The 10,000-nt window shown below is 35.2% G+C and overlaps 1 long non-coding RNA gene across 1 annotated transcript in view; it reads right to left on the bottom strand.

The window, feature by feature from the left end:
* The window catches only part of LOC134418095 (uncharacterized), an 18,303-nt gene that overhangs the window by 2,595 nt on the left and 5,708 nt on the right, over window positions 1–10,000 (bottom strand). Inside the window, exon 2 of the long non-coding RNA XR_010027691.1 lies at window positions 1,826–1,892. This is a non-coding gene — a long non-coding RNA (uncharacterized LOC134418095). The remainder of the gene's footprint in view (window positions 1–1,825; window positions 1,893–10,000) is intronic.

The following is a 10,000-nucleotide window of genomic DNA, read 5'->3' as shown; positions in this document are numbered from 1 at the left end:
AATTTAGCCCTTCAGATTAAAGTTGAATTATTGCTATGAGAAATGCCTTATTCTACAGAGTAAGGTAAATAGATTTTGCATATTGATTATCAAAAATATTAATTTCTTCATAGTTAAAAAACACGATCTAAGGATATAAGTAAGTACCAGATACCTAAGAAATTAAAGCTGGACTTTCCTATTTTAAGAATGTAGCATTAAGTGTATTTCAACAAATATTTCTTCCTTGTTTCTCAGAACAGTTTTTAGAGTGTATTTGTAGTTTTTTAGTGAAAGCTATATAGTAAGCGCCGTAAATTATACATTTCTGAAATGATCATTTGAACTAGATTTCTATTTTTGTAACATTTAGATAATAACCAATTAGAGAATACACTTTCCTCTTATAAATACTAAAAGTTTTATTTCCTTTTTCCTTGAAAAGGTGATAGAATTAATATTAAGCAGTCATTTAAAAACACATACTATCAAAATTAATGTTAAATTGAAGAGATTCCTTGCATGAGACATTTAAATTTAATGACTATTTAAGGGGAAAACAAACACTTTTTTATCATGTTATTCATTAGAGAATTATTTCATTTTGCACAGTTGTAACTATTGCCAATTAGACTGCTTGTATTAAAAGACACTCTAGTTGGGATGTTCCCTGAATTATATATTTCACCATATTCTTACTAATGAAAAGTTTAGATGACAGAATACATTATGCAAAAGTTCAAGCTTTATGCCTACTTTCCTTTATTCATTCACACATAGAATATGTACTTTATTATGTTAATCAAAATGCTACATAAGTCTGCTTTTTCTGAGTAATGTATCGCAATTCAATTTTGCTTCGATAGAACACTGCAAGCAATTACATCTACTTCATCCACTGAAACTCATCCCTCTGTGTCTTCCTTTCCCTCTTTCTTTATCTTTTAAAATGTTGTATTGACTTATGGTATGTGAGCTGTTAAAATCATGCAGACTTACTAAGATCTTCATTTACAAATGGAAACTGAAGCAGAAAACTTCTGACTTTTTAAATCCCTGATATTTAAATTGCATTTTCATATGTATAGAAATAGTTCAGTTAACACCATTTTAAGTAATCCTTTAGTTCAACCTATGTCTTTCTAGTCTAAACATTTTTTTTTATTTCTCCAAAGTTTATCTGGACTTTTTCAATATGATGTATGTCAAGGAATCAGCCTAAGTGATAAAAGCAGGAAGGGAAAGTCTGCATCAGTGAGTATTTATATTGGCAAGAGCTGACAATTTTATAAAAGAAAAACAAACACCAAAGCTGTTCATTCCTGAAATGAAATCAACTTCACTTCATTTCTCTTAGGAAAACATCATCACATGAAATGATATAAATCAGTATTGATGTCAGTAAGCTTCAAAGTAGAAGAGACAAATGCACTCTGCAGCACAGTAATTCAATGGCTCCGAGTCAAGTTTACTGTTGTCTCGTTTCTACTAATCATTGTAAAAATTCCCTGTGAAATAATTATCCCTAAAACAATCAAGACAGTATATCTCTATAAAGGAGAGGATCGATTTAACAACAAACTCTAGATTTATCTGTATTGATTAGAGGGCATTCAGTGTAATTTTAGTGAATTATGTTTGGCTTTCATTTCCCAGTAGAAATTTTTCTTGTGATGATCAAAAGGTAAATTACAAACTACTACATGGTCTTTTGTGTGCCACCTACATAACATCCCACTATTACTTTTCAAAGAAACATCAATGTAAGAAAGGAAAAAAATATTGGGGATTTTTTATACAGGATATCTTACTATAAAAATCATATGACTGAGTTTATAGCACTTACCTAAGAGCCTGATGTCATCTTCTCAATTCATTAATACAGAAATCAGGACTGCACTAAAGAGTCTGTGCTAAAGGAACAAATCCAAGATCATCTTATGAGAATAGAATTAGAAAGATTAAGAAAGTAATATGATTTTTCTTCTTAAATAGGAGTAATTTCAAAGCTGCTGTTAACACTTTCATGTCTGAAACTTCCTTACTGGCACAAGGGAGAACTAAAGGAATCAGACAGATTCAAAGACAATTTAATGTAGCTGTAAGTCTGACACTGCTGCTGATACAATTTAATTGAGTACTAATTAGAACTAAGAAGGCTAGTTATTTTGTCAACCGCACATGTGTTAGTTCCAGTCATTTTTAATCCAATGTAACAAAGATAAAGAGTCTAGCTTACTTTGTTTAGTTAATAACATTAGGCCAGAAGGATCACCAAGTCATTTCATGTTACCCAATACATTGCTAATATAAATAATGTTTAATTACAGTGACTACTTGCTCCCATGAAATGACCAATTAGAACATTTGCTGATTCTACATGTTGACTGTAAGAGACATTTCCATAGGCTTTCTTTGTGTTGTATTCATAAATTCTACCCCAGCTGGTAGGAAGCATAAGAGCAGAATATGAGAGGAGAAAGTTTTTAAGCAGCACAAAGGACATTTAAATTCTGAGACAGAGTTTCCATGCAAAACTATATAAAATTAAAATACACTTTTTAGTATTCCTTGAGAGTATGTAATATTGCACATTTATATGCTATTCTTGCTGAATCCAGCTGATCATATGGTGTGTTCAAGACTCATATGATAAAGAAGGCATGTGTTAGCATTTAGACAAACAAATAGAGAGTGATTTGAACTCACTTACAAAGCTGATTTATCTATAATCTGTACCTGGTATGAATTATGCCAGAGTAGTTTCTTGTTTATTTTTGTTACTTTACTGATGAGTCAATAACTGTCCCCTGAAATATTAGTCCAGCACGTACCGATGTTTTGTAAAGTAGCAAAATCTGGCAATGATATTGACAGCATGTGTAAACTCAAATTCAAATCAAAATAGAAAAATACAATAAATGAGAACAAACTCTTCCTTGTCTAAAGAAAAATTGCTGACACTGTAAAAATTGCTTTTTAATGATTGAATTATTATCCCTTAAGTAATTATCCTGAAAAATTTTCTAGTTATGTTAAAGTAAATAACAGTACATCAGTGTGTGCATTGCCAAATCTAATTAATGCAAAGTATTAGAAATACTGGAAACAATGGGACACAGCTATCTAGACAACTTATATAAAGGAAATTAATTTACAAGGATTGCAATCAATGCATATATGACAGCCAAATAAGAATTGGATACTGAAAAAGTATCTGGAAGTATTGGTGTTATCAATTGCTCTGCAGGTGTCTGAAATGCCTGGCTGCTGCACGTCAGTGCAAAGACTCAATCCTGCTCTCTCTTCACTGAGTTCAAAAGTTGCCACTCAGGTCGGTGTGATAGTGTCAGGTGCTTTTCTTATTCTTCTTAGGCAATGCCCCAAACAATATTAATCTACTTACATGAATTTTTTTACTTTGAATAAAAGGCAGCATGATAATCTGCCTGTCTGACCACAAGACTTTGAGAGAATTAAAATGTAGCTTAAAACACACATCATGTAAATAATTACAATTTACTGAACGATAAAAAAAAAAAAACATATGTTCTCTTAAATTTTTTGGTGTACACTGAATGTGTGCTACATTGTCTTGTGCAGGATATTTTAAAATGAAATGTATTATAAACTTTTTCTTATTGCAATTACATTAATAAAAGCAAGTAATTAAAAGACTCCTACTTTTTTTTTCTAGAAAAAAATAAGAGCTAGAAATTATTCAACTATCTGGAAAAGAATCAAAGCTTTTATATAGAAAACAATTCCTTGAGCTGAATTTCAATTAATCAATAAGATGGTTATTTTTCAATAGCTAATAATTGTCTTTATATAAACTGAAAATATTGTTTGGGATGATTAATATACAATGCCACATAATGCATTTGGGAGTGTCAATGCATAATTCTTAGTTCTAATGTTATTATGTAATTGAGAGAACATGTTCATTTGCCCTAATAACTACTAAGATGCACTTAATAAAATGAAATGTAATAATACTTGTAATTTAATCTATTCATGGAAGTAATTTTAAAAGTCTAGCATTCTCCTTAATGTGGATAGCATTCATAATTTATAAAGTGTTGTGATGCAGAATTGACAATGCCATTGTTTTTTACACTTTGAGATGAATCTGCAGGCTTCATTATCTGCATACCAACCTCAGGATTATCAAGGGCAAACAAAAGATAATTAACACCAGAAACTGGCAAATGCAGGAGATACTGAGTGAGGTTTTTCATTTAATGTAGAACCTTTGAAAACTGGGAAATGGCATAACAGTTCAAAATCTTTTTCTTTCCTTTTGCAGAAAACTATTCCAGTATGTTTTCTTTCCTACATTTTAAATATCATGTTTTTTGCTATAAAATTATATTGGCATGTTTAGCCTTGGACACATTCGGTAAATGAATGTGTTCAGATGGGGGTTTTTTTTCCAAAGTACTGAGTGTTCATTTTCTGCTGTGTTTTTTTCATCTAGAACAGTAGATGGGTAATTATGGTATACATTTCCAAATTCTATCGTTTCACTTCTCCATAACAAATCTGTAAATAAATCACTTAACTTCTCCTTGCCTCATTGTATCATTCTCTAAAGATGAAAACAACTACTACACAAATTTGATTAATGAATAAGATATATTTTTATGTTAATAGTTTGTAGGAAAAAGTATGTGAGACTGCCGTGGGCATTTTTATGTGTACTCATAGCAGAACAATAAAGGTTTACTAAATGCTGATATAGGTCCAAGAGAGAATATGAGAATATAAGAATCACTGACATGTTTCTTTGTTTTTTGAACAAGAAGTCTTGACTATGATTCTGCAGTGCACTCAAAAATATTTGCCACATAACTAATAATTTCAGAAATTAACCATTGAAGATCCTCCACAAAGAGAATCTTTTTAATGCAAAGCAAAGAAACATTATATGGTTAGACTCTAATCTGTGAATGAACACACTTCTGCAAAAGGTCCAGGAAAAGTTATTTTACAAATGGAAATGCAGGACGGTGACATTCAGAGTTTTACACAGCTTACAGATTTTGATGACAGTCTAACTCCCCACGTGTTGCTTACATAAGAAGTTCTTATTACAGGGGAATGCGCTTATTAACCTAAGAGCTATCCATGAAAACTTCCTGTGCTATCATACCTTCACTTTTTACAATTCAGAACTGGAATGCTTTTTAAATAGCTAATCTAACATGAAATAAAACCAGTAGGAGCTTGTTTTCCACCCAGCACAGTGTGCTGAGAGCACTCTATACAGGAATGATGGTCACACTCCAAGATTCAAGCTGCAGGATAACTTGATGAGGCTTGTTCTCTTCCAGAAGGTCTGGTGCCAGTTATAATGAAGGTTCCTTAATTATCAGGGCTCTCTCCTATTGCTACTTACCAGTCCTCTTGGTCCCGATTCGTCCTGGACAGTGACGGGCACCAGAAGGTGCATGGGACAGGGAAAGTTGTATGAGCACACTGGCCCCCCAGAGACAGGGAGTGGCTGAGGCTGAGACCAAGGGCTTTCTCCACATCCTTGGACATCCAGACAAGTATTTAAGTTCCTGAAATCCCACAGCAACTGTGTGGTTGGTGATCAGTTCTTACGAGGGAACAGCATGCCCTTGGGATCAGCAGGGCATGTGGTACCCTGGGGTGTGTCAAGCACAGCATCCTTAACAGCAGGAAAAGAGAGACTGTCTCACTAGGCTCAGCATCACCTCAAGTGCTCTGCACTCTTTTGGACAGCATAATACATTATAATAAGCCCAAAGGAGGGCAAAAAAGATGCCAAAGGGACTAGAGGGCATGACTTATGAGGAGCAGATGAGGCTATTTTGTTTATTCAGCTCAGAGAAGAGGAGGGTGCAGAGTGATCTCGTAGCTGAATAAAACCTCCTCATGAGGGGGAGCAGAGAGGGAGGAATTGATCTCTTTTTTTCTGGGGTCCAGTGATGGAATGCATTAAAGCTACATAAGGGGAAATTTAAAGTGGATGTTATGAAAAAGTTCTTCACTGAGAGGGTGGTCAAAGACTGGAACAAGCTCTTGAAGAGCTTGGTCATGGTCCGAAGGCTCCAGTTGGTGTTCAAAAAGTGTTCGAATGATGCTCAGCTTCATGGTTTATATTTTTTTATGTGTTTTAACTTTTAGGTTGCCCTTTGTGGAGGCAGGATTTGGGAGCAATGATCCTCATGGGTGCCTCCCATCTCTAGGAATGTGTGATTCTGTGTTCTGGGACTCTCAGGCACTGAGCTGTCATTCTTCGACTAGTTCTCATTCTAGTTTCTAGATACCTCTGAAAAATAGAGCTCTAAACTTTTCCCATGCTCAGTGGGAAGCTTTGAAATGTAGGAAAAATGAAGAATCAAGATGCTAAAAGTCCTAAGTGTTATGGTGATCTAAAAATATTTTTGTTAAAATTCATTTTTTAAGGACATTGGTTTCAGTTCTGCAAATATTTGTAGAAAAGGTTTTTAATCTAAGGTCTTTAAATTAAATATACAATGGCTGGAAAAGAGACCACGTCCCTTTGAACTAATAGAGAATATCAGTTCACTCACATCAATTTATTTATTTAAAAGCCCTCATCCTTTCATTGAATTCATCTTCTATTTAACTCCTCCTGAAGGAAAATGAGATATATCTTCAACTAGCTGGACATTACTGTAAATACATTTTATGGATTTAGGATACCTTTCTTAATTAAACACAGGAAAGCACAAAGTTTGTGCAGCTTGATTAGCAGGTGCCACAGTAAAAAACACACCATGTCAAATGGGGTAGTGGGCAGCAGTGGGCTCTGTTACAGTCACTGCTCCCCATGAACACACCCCTGCCCCCTGAAGCAGCCTCTGTTTATGAAGTTCAGAGGACATACAGAGTAAATAATGTAGACCTTCTCCGTTACAGAGATTTTCTGTAAATTCTGTCTTTCGTGCTTTATCCTTCCAACTTATACTAGGACTACCAGTAATTAAAAACCAATTAAATAATAGTAATAACAATAATGATGGAACCTGTTTGCTAATCTTCACATATGATTTATGCTATAATTTGGAGTCGGTTACATTCATTTCTGCAAATACCAGGATACTAAAGCATTAGAATACACATTCAGGAAGGACTTATGTGCATCTTACTATGACAGATCCAAATCTATATTCCCTGTATGGATGAAAACTTCAGGGTGACAGAGCTTCACCAGGACTAAAGGAGCTTCCACAAAGAGTGCACCCGTGGAAAGAACAACTTTCACCTGGTATATGAGGGATGATGAGCTCCTTATAGGTCTATACATCTAGCAATTTTTTGAGAATTCTTGGAAAAAGGCAGAGAAGGTTTGAGAAGATTGTCAATAAATCCTTAAATTGAAAATTAACAACTTCAAATTAACTCCTATCAAAAGGACTAGATGTATCATACACTGGATACAGGTTGATTTTTCTCCCTTACAGGTATATTTATGAAAGCACATTCACCACAAAATGTGCGCCCCCAAATTTACTGCCTGAGGATGAAATAATAGTAGGTGATAACTCTTCCAAATAACCCCTGCCTTTGTGCTACATTTAAACACAGTGGTCACCCTCCAGCATTAAACCAATAAGGAGTTTTCTATTTCAAGTTGTGCTATATATGGTAAGGAAGCACCAAATCTCAACAGTACCCCCTAAAATTCAACTTCTGTTTACAGTGAATAGAGTGTCAAAGTTTTTCAGCATCTCAGGAGTCCAAACTAACACCTGCAGAATCCAAACAATATGGAAATTATTAGAGGTTTTGCACCGTTGTGCCCTCAAGATGCTGAGTGCTTTCTTGGTTGGACAGTTGCTCAGTGCTATCTTGTGGCTGCTTAAGAAACCCTTCAGATTCTCCTTTCTGTCTTTAGTTTTGAGATCCTTCTTAGAACACTTCTGTAGCGTGGGGCCACCTTCACTATTTGGTCCTGCTTGTGTTGCAATTAACAGCTGATGAGAATCAGAAAGGAAGAGGTACTTTTTCTTTTATTATCCTGGATGAGATTATGCTTCTGGTTCTTCAGTGGTAGGACTTACTGCTTGAATAATTGCAATGTGTGCCAGATTTCCAAAACTGCCTACCAAATGGCCATAACTGCCAAATATATGCAGAAGCTGCAGGAGCAAAGAAGTGGGTAGGTAATCTGCCTGTGTGTGCAATTACAGTAGCAGTTGTTCATACACTTTGCATGAATGTAGTTTTATGTATGCAATTATGGAAATCAAAGCCTAAGCTTGTACTGACAAACGTAGATACTTCCCTAACTGAAAGTAATGCTAGCTCTACACTCTACTTCCAGCTGACTGAAGAGCTTTGAAAGCTCTTTTGCTACATTGATTCTTCTAGCTGTCCATGCACACTGTGTCTTATAATATTATTCAATTGATCTACAGTTGCAGGGGCCAAAGTGGATCTCTAGAGAGAGGGAGAATAATTGTCCACATTTATCAGTCATGTCAGATAAATGTCTATAACTCAGGGCAAACTCTTGTGAGTAGAACTGGAGAAAGGAGTAATCTGGAACTCTTTTGAGTATCTCATTGATGTGAGAATAGACTAAAGAAGCCCTTGTTTGGTGGTCCAATTGTTCAGTGAACACGTACTGTCAAAGTTACTGAAGCATATCCATTAATCTGCATGCTACATGCTGAATAAAGGGATGAAAAATGCTCAATTCAAGCCACAAAATGATCTATTTGAGTTACAGCTGGGGGGTTTTTTAATCAGCTGTGGACTGCTAGAACATATTTTGTGTCCAAAAATTCTCAATCAACACTTTTATGGAATTATTCTCTTGTGTGTGTGCATTTAGGCTGAAATCTGAAAGTGAATATCAAGTCTGAATAATGCAGCTACTAGTTGTGTACTGATTCTGTCAAATGAGGAAAACTTAATTTTTTCTATGGACTCAAACCAGAGTTTGACCCTGGGAAAATAGGGTTTGCTTGTGCCAGACATGATGTCTAAATACCTTGACGTAGAGAAAGTAATTCAGTCATTCATACTTGTGAGTTAGTTTCAAAAAGAATGGAAAGCATTACCTCACCTCTCAAGAAAAGAGGGATGAATATCAAGTTTTATACAATGGATAATTATTTAATTACATTGTTACATAACATTTCATTACATCACACATCACATTACAGTGCTTCCCCACAACTACAGTTTGGGGGGGGGGTGTGGGGTGAAGGCAAAAAGCCCTAAAGGTCACCATGTCACTTAGTTTAATAATTCTCAGTTTCTTTTAAAAACTTCCCTTTCAAGTAGATAAGCAATGGAAGTTGTACTGCAAATTTAGCTGGGTTAATTCTAGTGCCAGTGGCTCAAAGATGTTATGGCAGTTAGTGCCTTTAAAGAATCCAGGCTGGATATCTCATGTTCAAGTATTTGTGACTAAATAAAATAACAGACCTGAGGATGAAGGCATCTACCAATTCTAGGAGGATCGAGGAGGACAAGTTCCTAACAGTTTGTTAAGAACACTGGTTTGATTTTTCACTACAACACAAAAGAAATAACACTGTTACTTTTATCTTGCTCACAGTTAGAAAGTCTCTTCATTAGCAGCCACTATGGTTAGTTATGCTTGCTTGGGATTGCATAGCAGGCATGTCATAGCTCCTATGAAAGGCACATATCTCAGTCACTTCTCCTTATTCTGTGCTAGAGATGAGCATTGTGTTTCTCTAAGTTTATTTATTCTTTACCTCTGAAAAATAGATACATTTAACAATCCAGACCACGTTCCAACTTTAGATTTTCATACTACCTGAGGAAAAGAACTGAGCCAGTGTGGTGAAAAACTTTTCAGTTTAATGAGAGATAATATTGATTTCCTGTACTTCTGCCTTGTTCTGAGGTATGGCAAAAGATTTCCAGAGCTCAGGTAAAACCAGGCTTCTCTGTGAAGAGGACAGATTCTCCTTTCTCATTTCCCGTGGAAGAGAGACTTCAACCAGCACCGTGTTGTTGGAATTAAACCACAACACCATGTGTT

The sequence above is a fragment of the Melospiza melodia genome, chromosome 4 (assembly GCF_035770615.1).
Source record: "Melospiza melodia melodia isolate bMelMel2 chromosome 4, bMelMel2.pri, whole genome shotgun sequence".
NCBI lineage: Eukaryota > Metazoa > Chordata > Aves > Passeriformes > Passerellidae > Melospiza > Melospiza melodia.
The sequence above is the reverse complement of the archived record's forward strand: the minus strand, read 5'-3'. Positions and strand labels throughout refer to the sequence as shown.